Below are 12,540 nucleotides of genomic sequence, written 5' to 3' on the forward strand. Positions count from 1 at the left end.
ATCCTGAAGATTTTTCCGTGAATCTGCAGCTGTTTTCTTTTTCAAAGTCTGAGTTTCCTCCACCATGATGCCCAACCACACCTGTGGTCTTTCAAAGCCCCCGCTGCCCTCCCACACTGAATCCTCTGCAGGTCCCTGCCCTACTGCTTGCACTCCCCTCCTCGCCCTGCCCCCTGAGAGCAGCATGGTGTTTTTTGTAACCCCTGCCCAAGCTTGGGCTGAGCCCAGGGAAAGCACTCACCAGCCTGCAGAATCAGACAGATGGACAGATGGACACACGTCCTCCATTGCAGAGGGACATCGCATCCGGTGGCTCCTTCCAACCCACAGGCGTGTTGTGTGACTAGAGGATGGAATTTGCAGCACCTGCCCCTGCAAGCCCGCCGTCCACGTGACTGAGGTCAGGAAAGACATGTTCTTGTCGACTCAAGCAGTGATGGAGAAAACCAGGGGGCGCTGGCGTTAGAGCCGGGCGGGTCTTCACTGCTCTAAGTGTAACCTTCCACAGGCCGCTCAGCTGTCTGGTTCTCACCTGTAGAAGAGGCTCCCAGTGTCTCATGTAACATTCTGGGGGTCACAGGTATTTTGAAATTCAGAACCTTTGGATGTGAGATAGGTGTGTATCATTGGGGTGGCCAGCATCCAAAAAGAATCCCACTCGCGGTGTTCACTCTTGTGATTTCACCTCTGACACTGTGAACAGGGCTGACCTGTGCAAGCAGGAAGATGCTGCAGAAGTCATGGTGTTTCTCCAGCTAGGCCACTGGAGACTGTGTAGCTACTGCCTTGGCCTCTCTTAGATCACTCGCTCCGAGGAAGCCCCCCGCCACGTCATGAAGACACTCAGGTAGCCCTGTGAAGAGGCCCATGTGATGACGACGTGCGGCTTCGTGCCAACAGCCAGCATCGACTCACCCACAAGAGTAAATGGCCCACCTTGGGAGGATATCCTCCATCCTAGCAACATCTTGCCTGGGCCTCATGGGAGTCCCCGAGCCAGAGCCACCCAAATTCCTGACATATAGAAGTTGTCGGGGAGTTCCTGTTGTAGGGCAGCAGAAACAAACCTGACTAGTATCCATGAGGACACGGGTTCAATCCCTGGTCTCGCTCTGTGGTTAAGGATCCGGCGTTGCCCTGAGCTGTGGTGTAGGTCATAGACGAGGCTCAGATCCCGAGTTGCTGTGGCTGCAGTGTAGACTGGCAGCTGCAACTCCAATTCGACCCCTAACCTGGGAACTTCCATATACTGCAGGTGTGGCCTTAAAAAGACAAAAAAAAAAAAAAGAGGAGTTCCCGTCATGGCTCAGTGGTGAACAAATGCAACTAGGAACCATGAGGTTGTGGGTTCAATCCCCAGCCTTGCTCAGTGGGTTAAGGATCCGGCATTGCCGTGAGCTGTGGTGTAGGTCCCAGACGCAGCTCAGATCCCGCATTGCTGTGGCTGTAGTGTAGGCCGGTGGCTGCAGCTCCGATTGGACCCCTAGCCTGGGAACCTCCATATGCCGCAGGAGCGGCCCTAGAAAAGGAAAAAAAAAAAAAATTTAAATAAATAGATAAGATGACCATTCAAACTGAGATAAAGATCATGAAAAGCCTTACAGCTGTTCAATTCAGATTTCTTAAACAACCAGTTTAAGAAAAACATTTGGGTTTCTGAGATTGTTGGATTCCTGAATTGTGGACGAGGGCTGGCAGAATTCCAACAGCAAGTGCCTCACTGGTGTTGTGCAGATTCAACATGTTAACAGAGGAAGTACCCCACCCGCTCATATCTTCAGCTAAAATCCGGGCTGAGTCAGGCATGGGGTATTCATGGGCAAAAATTCTAATGGTGGAGACAGACCTCCTTTCCAAAAAAATTACAAAATCAGGAACGTTTTTGTTGGAAAGGAGGTAAAAATAAAAATCATTTAATAAGGGAGAGTACCTGCTGTGGCAGAGCATGTTGCCATGCCTGTGGCACAGGTTGCAGCCGTGGCCCAAATTCAATCCCTGGCCCAAGAAATTCCATATGCTGCAGGTGCAGCAAAAAGAAGAAGGGAAAAGAAAAAGAAAACAAATACGGGGCTAAGAAAGAGAAACAGGAGTGTGACCAGAGGGACGGGGACCCCCAGCTGCAACCAGGAGGAGAAGGAGCCGGCACAGAATTGAATCAGTGGGTACCGGCCTAGGCGGAGTTCTGGGCTGATGTCCTGGAGTGCGGCCTAGGGTGGGCAGGGAGGGGGCGCGGGCTCTGCACAGAGCTTTTGTCCCGTTCCAAGAAGAGTGAGGGGCCATGGGGTTGCCAGTGGAGGTGAGCAGGGAGGAGGGAGAGCAGTGAAGATACGGGCAGAGACTGGAGAAGAGTTGCTTCTTCAACTCTGCTTCCCTCCCTGATGGAAAAGGACTAAGTCTGAATTCCCCCAGAGGCTCCCCCCGCTCCCCCTCTCACTTCAGGTCCCACCGGGGCCTGGGGCCTTTTCCTGGCCTCCTTCCTCTCTGTCTGGACACTGGGACGTCAGCCCTCACCGAGATCAGCCTCCAGAAGCAGCTGTGCCAAGGAGGCTGTGGAGGGACTAGGAGCTTCCTCAGAACCCAAGCTGCCGACCGGATGGTAGCCAATGAGCTTGGCCCTGGCACAGCTCATGCCAGCAGCCACCCTCACACATGCACGTACCTGCTGTCGCGTTCCCCGGCCCAGCCTTTCTCCCTTCTGCGGGTCCCGCGGTGTTTGCAAAGTCCCAGGTGCATGAAATGAGTGGATTAGTCAAGTCAGCAGCCCCCCTCAAACCCAATAACTCAAAGCTGCAGACAGCAAGGTATCTGTGTCCGCAGAGTCCTGGAGGCTGGACGTTCAAGGAGCTGGCAGGTTTGGTTTCTACTGGCGGCCTTTTCTCTGTGCACATTCCAGTGTCTCTCTTCTTACAGGGACACCAGTCCTATGGGATTGTGGCCCTTATGTCCTCATTTACGCTTAATTCCCTCCGTAAAGGCCATATATCCAAATACTATAACATTGGGAGTTAAGGTTTTAAAATATTAATTTGGGGGGGTGGGGGTGGAGACACAATTCAGTCCCCAACAGGGAGGGTGCTGCTGAATAGCACAAAGGTTTGTTTTGGTTTTTTTGCTTTTTTAGGGCCTCACCTGTGGCATATTTGGAGGTTCCCAGGCTAGGGGTTGAATCCGAACTGTAGCTGCTGGCCTACACCACAGCCACAGCAACTCGAGATCCGAGCCACGTCTGCAACCTACACCACAGCTCCACAGCAACGCCAGATCCTTAACCCACTGAACGAGGCTAGGGGTCAAACCCGGGTTCTTATGGATACCAATCTGGTTCGTTACCACTGAGCCACGACAGGAACTCCTAAAGTGACTTTTCATTGGTGAATTGTGACAGTCTCAGTAGCTGTGTTACCAGGCAGGACGAAATTCTTCCTCCTGTTGGCGGCAGTAGTGGCACTTCTTGCCAGAAATGCAAGGCAGTACCTGGTCCTGTTGGGTTCTGTGCTTTCACAGCTTGTTTAATTATACTTTGCTTTATTGCACTTTTCAGATGTTGAATTTTGTTTACAAAATGAAGGTTTGCGGCAACCCTGCATTGAGCAGGTCTATCAGCACCACTTTTCTAACATTTTTAAATTAAGGTATATACGTAATTCTTTTAGACGTAATGCTATTGCATACTTAATATTGCATCAACAGAACTTTTATATACCCTGGGAAACCAAAAAAAAAAAATGTTACTAACTTTATTGTGATATTAGCTTTATGAGAGTGGTCTGGAACCAAACCCATGATATCTCCAAGGTATGTCTGTGAAAGCTTCGTGTGTGAAAGCTTCCCCTTCTTCCTGATTCCATTTTAGTAGCTTTCATTTTATCAGTTTTCACCATTCCCCCCTTTGACCAAGATCTTTCTCTCAATCCCAAGATAACCCTGTAGACTCTTTCTAAGATCCCAGGTTGATAGCTGAGTAGCAGTCCTAGAGAGCAACAAGTCCAGACTGGAGCAGGTTAGGGGATTCCAGGAGAGAGGACGCAAAATGATAAATGAATAGGTGTTATTGAATTTTCTAATAGGCGATTTGGACAATGAGCTTGGGGATAAATTTGTGGTAAGCACAGAAAATTTTGCAAATGTAAAGCTAAACAAATTACAACTCCAGGGAAAACAAAAAGCTAGGCAAGCAAGGAAATGTAATCAGGGCATACTATATCACCCAGCTGTGAAGCATTTACCTTTTTTTTTTCTTCTTTTTTTAAGGGCAGAACACACAACATATGGAGGTTCCCAGGCTAGAGGTCTAATGGGAGCTATAGCTGCCACCCTACGCCACAGCCACACCAGATCCAAGCCGTGTCTGTGACCTACACCACAGCTCACAGCATTGCCAGATCCTTAACCCACTGAATGAGGCCAGGGACTGAACCCGCAACCTCGTTGGTCCTAGTCAGATCCATTTCTGCTGCACCGCAATGGGAACTCCCTCATTTACCTAGTTGATAAAAGGGATGAAGTTCCCACTGCGGCACAGTGGGTTAAAGATCTGGCATTGAGGCAGCTGTGGACTAGGTTGCAGCTGCAGCTCCAATTCAACCCTGGGACCATCCATATGCCACAGGTGCAGCTGTTAAAAAAAAATGTTGCTGGGTAAATGGAGCTGATGGATTTGCTTGACAAATGTTTGCCACAAAACTCAATTTGTAAAAAACACAGTATCTCTGAAGTGCAGTAAAGAACAGCATAATGAAACAAGGTCTGCCTGTGTCTCCATGAGACCGAGGCAACTGCCAGATCTTGAATGACCCATTAGGCAATTCAAAATGGCTAGGAGGGGAGTTCCCATCGTGGCGCAGTGGTTAACGAATCCGACTAGGAACCATGAGGTTGCGGGTTTGACCCCTGGCCTTGCTCAATGGGTTAAGGATCCGGCGTTGCCGTGAGCTATGGTGTAGGTTGCAGACGCGGCTCGGATCCCGCGTTGCTGTGGCTCTGGCGTAGGCCAGTGGCTACAGCTCCCATTTGACCCCTAGCCTGGGAACCTCCATATGCTGCGGGAACGGCCCAAAAAATAGCAAAAAGACAAAAAATAAATAAGTAAACAAAATGGCTGGGAGGGAGTTCCCATTGTGGCTCAGTGGAAACAAACCTGACTAGTATCCATGAGGATGGGAGTTCGATCCCTGGCCTCCCTCAGTGAGTTAATGATCCAGCATTAGCGTATTGTGGGCCAGCAGCTGCAGCTCCTACTCGCCCCCAGCCTGGAAACTTCCATATGCTGCATGTGTGGCCTAAAAAGCAAAAAAAAAAAAAAAAAAAAAATCTGGGGGAGTTCCCATTGTGGCTCAGTGGTTAACAAGTCCGAGTAGGAACGATGAGGTTTCGGGTTCGATTCCTGCGCCTGCTCAGTGGGTTAAGGATCTGGTGTTGCCGTGAGCTGTGGTGTGGGTCGAAGACAAGGCTCGAATCCGGAATTGCTGTGCCTGTCATGTAGGCCAATGGCTACAGCTCCAATTAGACCCCTAGCCTGGGAACCTCCATATGCTGCAGGTGTGACCCTAGAAAAGACCAAAAAAAAAAAAAAAAATCTGGGAGCCATGCAAGCAGGTTTCCCTAGATCGTATTTGGAAAAGTGAGGTGAGGGAGGCAGGCACTCTTTCTGGCCTTGTTAATATCTCCCCACCAATAATGGTTCTTGAAGGCTATCATTGTGTTTTGTTTTTTTTTTTTTGTCTTTGTTGTTGTTGTTGTTGCTATTTCTTGGGCTGCTCCCGCGGCATATGGAGGTTCCCAGGCTAGGGGTCCAATCGGAGCTGTAGCCACCGGCCTACACCAGAGCCACAGCAACGCGGGATCCGAGCCGCGTCTGCAACCTACACCACAGCTCACAGCAACGCCAGATCCTTAACCCACTGAGCAAGGGCAGGGACCGAACCCGCCACCTCATGGTTCCTAGTCGGATTCGTTAACCACTGCACCACGACGGGAACTCCAAGGTTATCATTGTCAGTGGACCAACAGTTCAATGCACGCGCAATGGCAAGGAGTGGGGATCTTAGAACTTCTGGGAGGACCAATTGTTATTGGCCTAAACCTGACTTTTCTTTTTTCTTTTTTTGTCCTTTTAGGGCCACCCACAGCATATGTAAGTTCCCAGGCTCAGGGTCAAATCAGAACTGTAGCTGCCGGCCTACACCACAGCCACAGTGACGCGGGATCTGAGCCACATCTGCGACCGACACTACAGCTCACCGCAATGCCATATCCTTAACCCACTGAGCAAGGCCAGGGATCAAACCCGCATCCTTATGGACACCAATCAGGTCCGTTACCACTGAGCCACGATGGGATCGCCCCAACTTTTCTCTTTTTATTCAATCAACAGTTACTAGGAGTTCCCATCATGACACAGGGATTAACAATCGGATGAGGAACCATGAGGTTGCGGATTCGACCCCTGGCCTTGCTCAATGGGCTAAGGATCTGGCGTTGCTGTGAGCTGTGGTATGGGTCGCAGACGTGGCTCGGATCCCGCGTGGCTGTGGCTCTGGCGTAGGCCGGTGGCTACAGCTCCGATAAGACCCCTAGCCTGGGAACCTCCATATGCTTCGGGAGTGGCTCAAGAAAACGCAAAAAGACAAACAGTTACTAGATCTCTAATATTGTTTTTCCTTTTCTGGGGCCAAATTTTGGGCATTTCTAGTCCATTTTTCTGGATTGTTACCTTGGGGAGCATGCTTTCGGACCAGGACAGAGGTGTGAACGCAGGTTCCTTTGAGAGCAGCATTTTTGGTGGAAATATCAGTGAGATGGGTTTCTCTCCTCTATGTCAATAGAACATGTCGGGGAGCTTCCTCACAGCCAAGGTGGCTGGTAAGAGTATGGCATCAAATAGATTTGGGGCATGAGACCCATTTTTAATCATCCCCCCAGGAGAGGTGAGGGGACCTCACTGTTTCCATAACATCCCGAGGGCATGATCTACCCCAGAGGTAAAACACAGCAGCCTCGCCCGTGTTCGCTCAAGCCTGAGCGACAGCATAGTTCAGCCTGTTGGGCCGAAGCAGCCAAAGGTGTAGGTGCCGCCTTGGTCGCTTCAAGAGGGAGCGGACAGCACCCCAGCAGGGTCCTCACCACAGTCGCCTTAAACAGGAACCGCCAGTGAACCTCGCAGGGTCCACCTGGTGAGAGGAGCCCCTGCAAGTTAGGAAGGGGAGTCAGGAGGGGATCTGTTAGGGTGCAACAGTCAGGAGGGGTTTTGTCAGAGACGGAGGGGAAACAGCAGGTCTGAGATTGTTACAATGCGAAAGAGCCAGGAGCTGTGGGCAGCAGAATTTCCCTGGCGGGTTTCTACTGCCTGGGGTGCAAAGGTGGTTAAAAGCGATCCCAGGATTCTCTCTTCAGTGGCCTTAACCAGAAGGGCAGCAGCAGGAGTGGTTCTGAGACAAGGGGTAGCCCCCTGCTCAGGGTCCACTGTTGGCAGTAATACTTGATGGCTGGGTGACCCCATGTTTTGAGGTAGGCATTCCATAAGCGTTCCTTTCCTTCTCACACATAAAAAGGAAAAAGCAAAGCCAATAATGAAGCCATCCGAGGGCAGGTGGTCTCTTTAAGGCTTCAAAACCTGTCACCCGGACCTCTACAATCCATGGGGTCAGCTTTGCTGGGTTTTGATAATGCAAATAGGGGCTGAGCCATAAGAGAAATTTGGAGCCCAGTTTCAGCAGTAGCCAGTTAGCCCGAGGAAGCTTTGTAATTGGCACTTCGTTTTAGGTTTGGGGAAGTTCAGGATGCCGTAAAGCCTTTCCAGATACAAACGGAGTCCTTGTCCTGAGATCACGTGCCCTAAATATTGATCCTGAGTTGGAGTATAAACTGCAGTTTTGGAGGGGGGGGGGATTTTATCTCCCTTTAAGGCCAAAAGTTTTAGCCAGTGGATGCTGTCTTCCGGCAAGGAGGCTTGAGAAGGTGAACAGAGAAGCAAGTCCTCTGAATTGTAACAAAGTAGAACCTACAGAAAGTTTGTATCATCCAACTCAGCTTCAGATACTTGTGAAAACCTGGTGTGGCTCAGTGGGTTAAGAACCTGACTTAGTGTCTGTACCACAGCAGTGAATTCTTAACCTGTTGAGACACACAGAAAACTCCAGATTCTAGAATTCTTTCCCCCTTCTGGGAGAAGAAAATCCCAACATGACACTTTTCCAAGAAATCTCAGCCTAATAAATTTGCTTTTCTTTTGCGGTCACACCTCGGCATATGGAAGTTCCCAGGCCAGGGGTCAAACCTGAGCCACAGCTGCACCAACACCAGATCCTTAACCCACTGAGGCCAAATAATAATAATAATAATTAGTGTAGGAACACGGACTCCAATATATTCCCTGGTTAATGTCCATGGCTTAAGATTTGTACAAACGAATCTCAGACAAACAGGAGACAAACAGGCCTTGCTTGCTGGAAGAGTAACTATTCAATGCACATCTGTTTTACATTAACCCCTGACCTGAGCCCTTGATTGTTAGCAAAAGAATGCAGAGCGGAAAGTGCAGGGGACAGAAGAACCAAAGGACCACACAACTCATGGAGCGTCCCCACCTCTCAAGTCCTTATTGGATGAGGCCCGACACAGGTGCTAGGCAAGGCCCATAGGGAGAGGAACAGAGCAAGACCCCATGTTGGCACCCCATCTGCAAGAGATAAGATCTTCTTAGAAGATTAGAGACAGGGGCTCTTTCTCCCCTCCCAGTGTCTGTGCTGGGAACCATCTGCTTTCCTGTAATAAAAACTTTTGCTTGCTTGCCGCCTGTGGGTTTGCGAAGCTCATTCCTTGGCTCTGTGACCAAGAACTCCGATGCCAGTAACATCTTTCTGGCGGTGAAACTGACAGCACTAACAGCCTGAACCTAGCCAGAAGACAGATTGGGACTCGAACCCTGGCAAAACCCAGATTGGGGCTTAAACCCAGAGTTGTATTTATTTTTTACTTGTTTAGGGCCGCACCCACGGCATATGGAGGTTCCCAGGCTAGGGGTTTAATAGGAGTGACAGATGCTGGCCTATGCCACAGCCACAGGATCTGAGCTACACCACAGCTCATGGCAACGCAGGATGGAGGCCAGGGATCAAAACCGCATGGATGCTAGCCAGATTCGTTTCCACTGGGCCACGACAGGAAGGCGAAACCCACGGTTTTAAATTCGAATTACTTACCCTGTGCCTGGACTCACTAAGGGTCGAATGGGAGCTGCAGCTGCCAGCCTATGCCCCAGCTGCACTAGATTCAAGCCAGAGCTTGCAGCAACAATGGGTCCCCAACCCACTGAGGGAGGCCAGGGATTACACCCGCATCCTCATCGATACTAGTTGGGTTCTTAACCGAGCCACGACAGAACTTCACCTTCTTCATGTCTCTGTGCAGAAGGAATTCAGAGAGAGGAGTTCCCATCGTGACGCAGGGGTTAACGCATCCGACTAGGAACCATGAGGTTGCAGGTTCAATCCCTGGCCTTGCTCAGTGGGTTGGGGATCTGGCGTTGCCGTGAGCTGTGGTGTGGCTTTCAGATGCAGCTTGGATCCCACGTTGCTGTGGCTCTGGCATAAGCCGGCGGCTACAGCTTCGGTTGGACCCCCGGCCTGGCAACCTCCATATGCCGCAGGAGTGGCCCAAGGAATGGCAAAAAGACAAAAAAAAAAAGGGGGGGGGGAATTCAGCGAGAGACAAAAGGATGGGATGCTTGTGAGAGAAGCAAGCTGGCAGCAAGGCAGGGCCTGGGGGTTGGAAAGGCCCGCCTCTTCCTTCCGGGAGTAGCAGGTCCCCCTTCGTACCAGGTAAGGGCTGTGTTTAAATCAGCTAAAGGGCGTCCTCAAACCCCCGCCCTGGGTCTGAATCTGAATGTAGGCCTCATCCCATCCCCCACCCAATGACCTGAGGCAGTGCTCACCCCTCCACTAGTTAAGCCAGCCGGCCTTATTCCGACGGCCTTCTCGAACTTGCAGTGGGCTCCCATCATCTCCCAGGTTTGCCTGTTTATCTGTGGTCCCCTGCTGGGATTTCCACAACCACCTGTGCCTGCCCTAGCCCTCCCAGGAACACCGCCGCACCACAGCAGGAACTCCTCAGCCTAATAAATTAACGGGGCAGAGGCGCTAAGGAGAACGGGATATGTGTCTCTCAAAGGAAGACCAGAATTTTCTTTAAAAGTGATCTGAGGTTGATTACAATAGTCACGGACAGGTTCATCGGATTTTTGTGTGCAAGCCTCAACGTAACTGCTGGGGGGGTGGAATGTGTTCTCCAGCAAATGTTCTAGCCTCTTGCCAGAAGTTAGGGGTTTGCTCCTTTAAACCCCTCTGGAATACTCCCCTTGGGTTAGCTGCATCCAGTGTTCGAGCCGACCCTTAGAGACCAAGCCTGTGGACTCACTGATACAGATCTGAGAAACCTACCAGGTTGTCAGGTTTTTGTTTTTGCTTTATAGGGCCTCACCTGCAGCATATGGAGGTTCCCAGACTAGGGATCTAATTGGAGCTACAGCTGCTGGCCTGCACCACAGCCACAGCAACTCGGGATCTGAGCCACATCTGCAACCTACACCACAGCTCATGGCAACGCTGGATCCTTAACCCATTGAGTGAGGCCAGGGATCAAACCCTCAACCACATGGATTCGTTTCCGCTGACCCACGACGGGAACTCCCCAAGTTGTTAGGTTTCAATAAGTATATTAAGTTCTTCAGCAAATTTATAGGATCCTCAGTTACTTTACGAAACTCTTTTAACTATGGCTTGAATTTGGCCTTAGTCCAGAGGACATAAGTAATCTAGGGTTTGTTTGGGTCCTCAGAAGGTTCAGCTTTAAAGGCCAGGCACAGACAAGTCCAGAGGAGGAAGATGAAGGCGGCACCAGAGTGGAGCCCAGGGAAGGAAGCTGGGACCACAAACGTGAGGCTTCAGAAGCCATTTGCACTTTAATTGTTTGCCTCAGTTCACTGAATTCTTGCATTTTATACAAAGGCCATTTTAAACTCCTGGTGATGTTTGGAAGCCTCAAAATAGGCATCCGATTCAGCTTTGACTCTTTCAGAGTCATGGCTGTCTAATAAGAACGTCAGGTTGGAGAGTTCCTCTTAATGGCCACCGATGCGTAACCAAGCAGGACCCTGTGGGGCCTTCCTGGAACAGACCCCCCACCCATGTCCTCCACCTGCCTCCTGTCTGCAGAAAAACTTTAGCCTCTAGGCCTTCCCGGAATTCCAAAGAATAAATTTAATCAAAAGTAATAAAATGCTGAGAAGAAAATAATCAAGACAAAAGACAAAACAGCAACAGTGTATCCATTAAACCAAGTCAAGGACATTGAGCTCCTCCTTAAGGGCTCCAGCTAGAACCCTGAGCCTCGGCCTTGAGCTGATCTGCAGGCACTGGAAACCCCCAGCAGGTGGAAGAAGCTAACTCTATGCTGCCCACAAGCCCAGACCTTTTGGAACCAGAAGTTTGATGATGTTGACACCTGATTAGCTCACCACCAACCAATCAGAAGAAGGTTCACACGCTGCCCACCCACCCCACATCCCCTCCCACAATTGTCTTTAAGAAACTTTCCGGGAGTTCCTGTCCTGGCGCTGCGGAAACAAATTTGACTAGTGTCCATAAGGAAGCAGGTTCGATCCCTGGCCTCACTCAGTGGGTTGAGGATCCAGCAATGCGCTGTGGTGTAGGTCACAGACTACATTTCCAATTGAACCCCTAGCCTGGGAACTTCCATATGACACAGGTGCGGCCCTAAAAAGACAAAAAAAAAAAAACCAAAAAACCCACAATTTTTTGAGAAGTTCAGGTCTTTTAGGCACTAGCGACCTGGACTCCTTGCTTGGCCCTGCGACAAAGGCTGCACTTTCCTTCACCACAGCCCCGAGTCGGTAGATGAGCAAGTGAACCCACATTTGGTTCAGTAACAGATGTTCTGAATTACTTTTGGTCCATTCCATCCATTTAGTTAGAAATGCACATAGGAGGGACTTCAGTTTTTAAAGATAAAATCGGGCTAGGTTCCTTGAACAGAGGAATGGGTGCGCTCAAAACATTTAAATAACTGGGATCCCACTGTTCAGAGGTTTTTCTCTAGAGCAAATAATAGTAATTCTTAAATAGCCCGCACGCCAGATACCAGTACAGTTCCAATAGGAAGAGCCGAATTCCAAAAGGAGGTAGATTGAAGGCTGCCACAGCCTGATTTCAAAAGAGTCAGGCCAAAGAGCCAGATAAGAACTCACAGACCCAGCAAGATTGCAACAAAAAGGACAAAGCCTCTAAACAGGTCCTGGGCAAAGCCAGAGAGCTTCAGAACACAAAAAGAGCGGACCCAAATCCAGGGGAGAAACTTACCCTCAAATCCCAGGGTCAGCGTGCACGCGCTGGGCTTCCTGGGCTCTGTGGGTACCACGCCGGTTTGATCACCAGCCTTGGAATTGCCGGGGGTCTTCTCTGGGTCCCCACGGGACCTCCGTGTAATGTGAACCCAAAACAGGGAAACAGCTGCTTATTTTTCCCA

This window comes from Phacochoerus africanus, chromosome 10 (assembly GCF_016906955.1).
Source record: "Phacochoerus africanus isolate WHEZ1 chromosome 10, ROS_Pafr_v1, whole genome shotgun sequence".
Taxonomy (NCBI): Eukaryota; Metazoa; Chordata; class Mammalia; order Artiodactyla; family Suidae; genus Phacochoerus; species Phacochoerus africanus.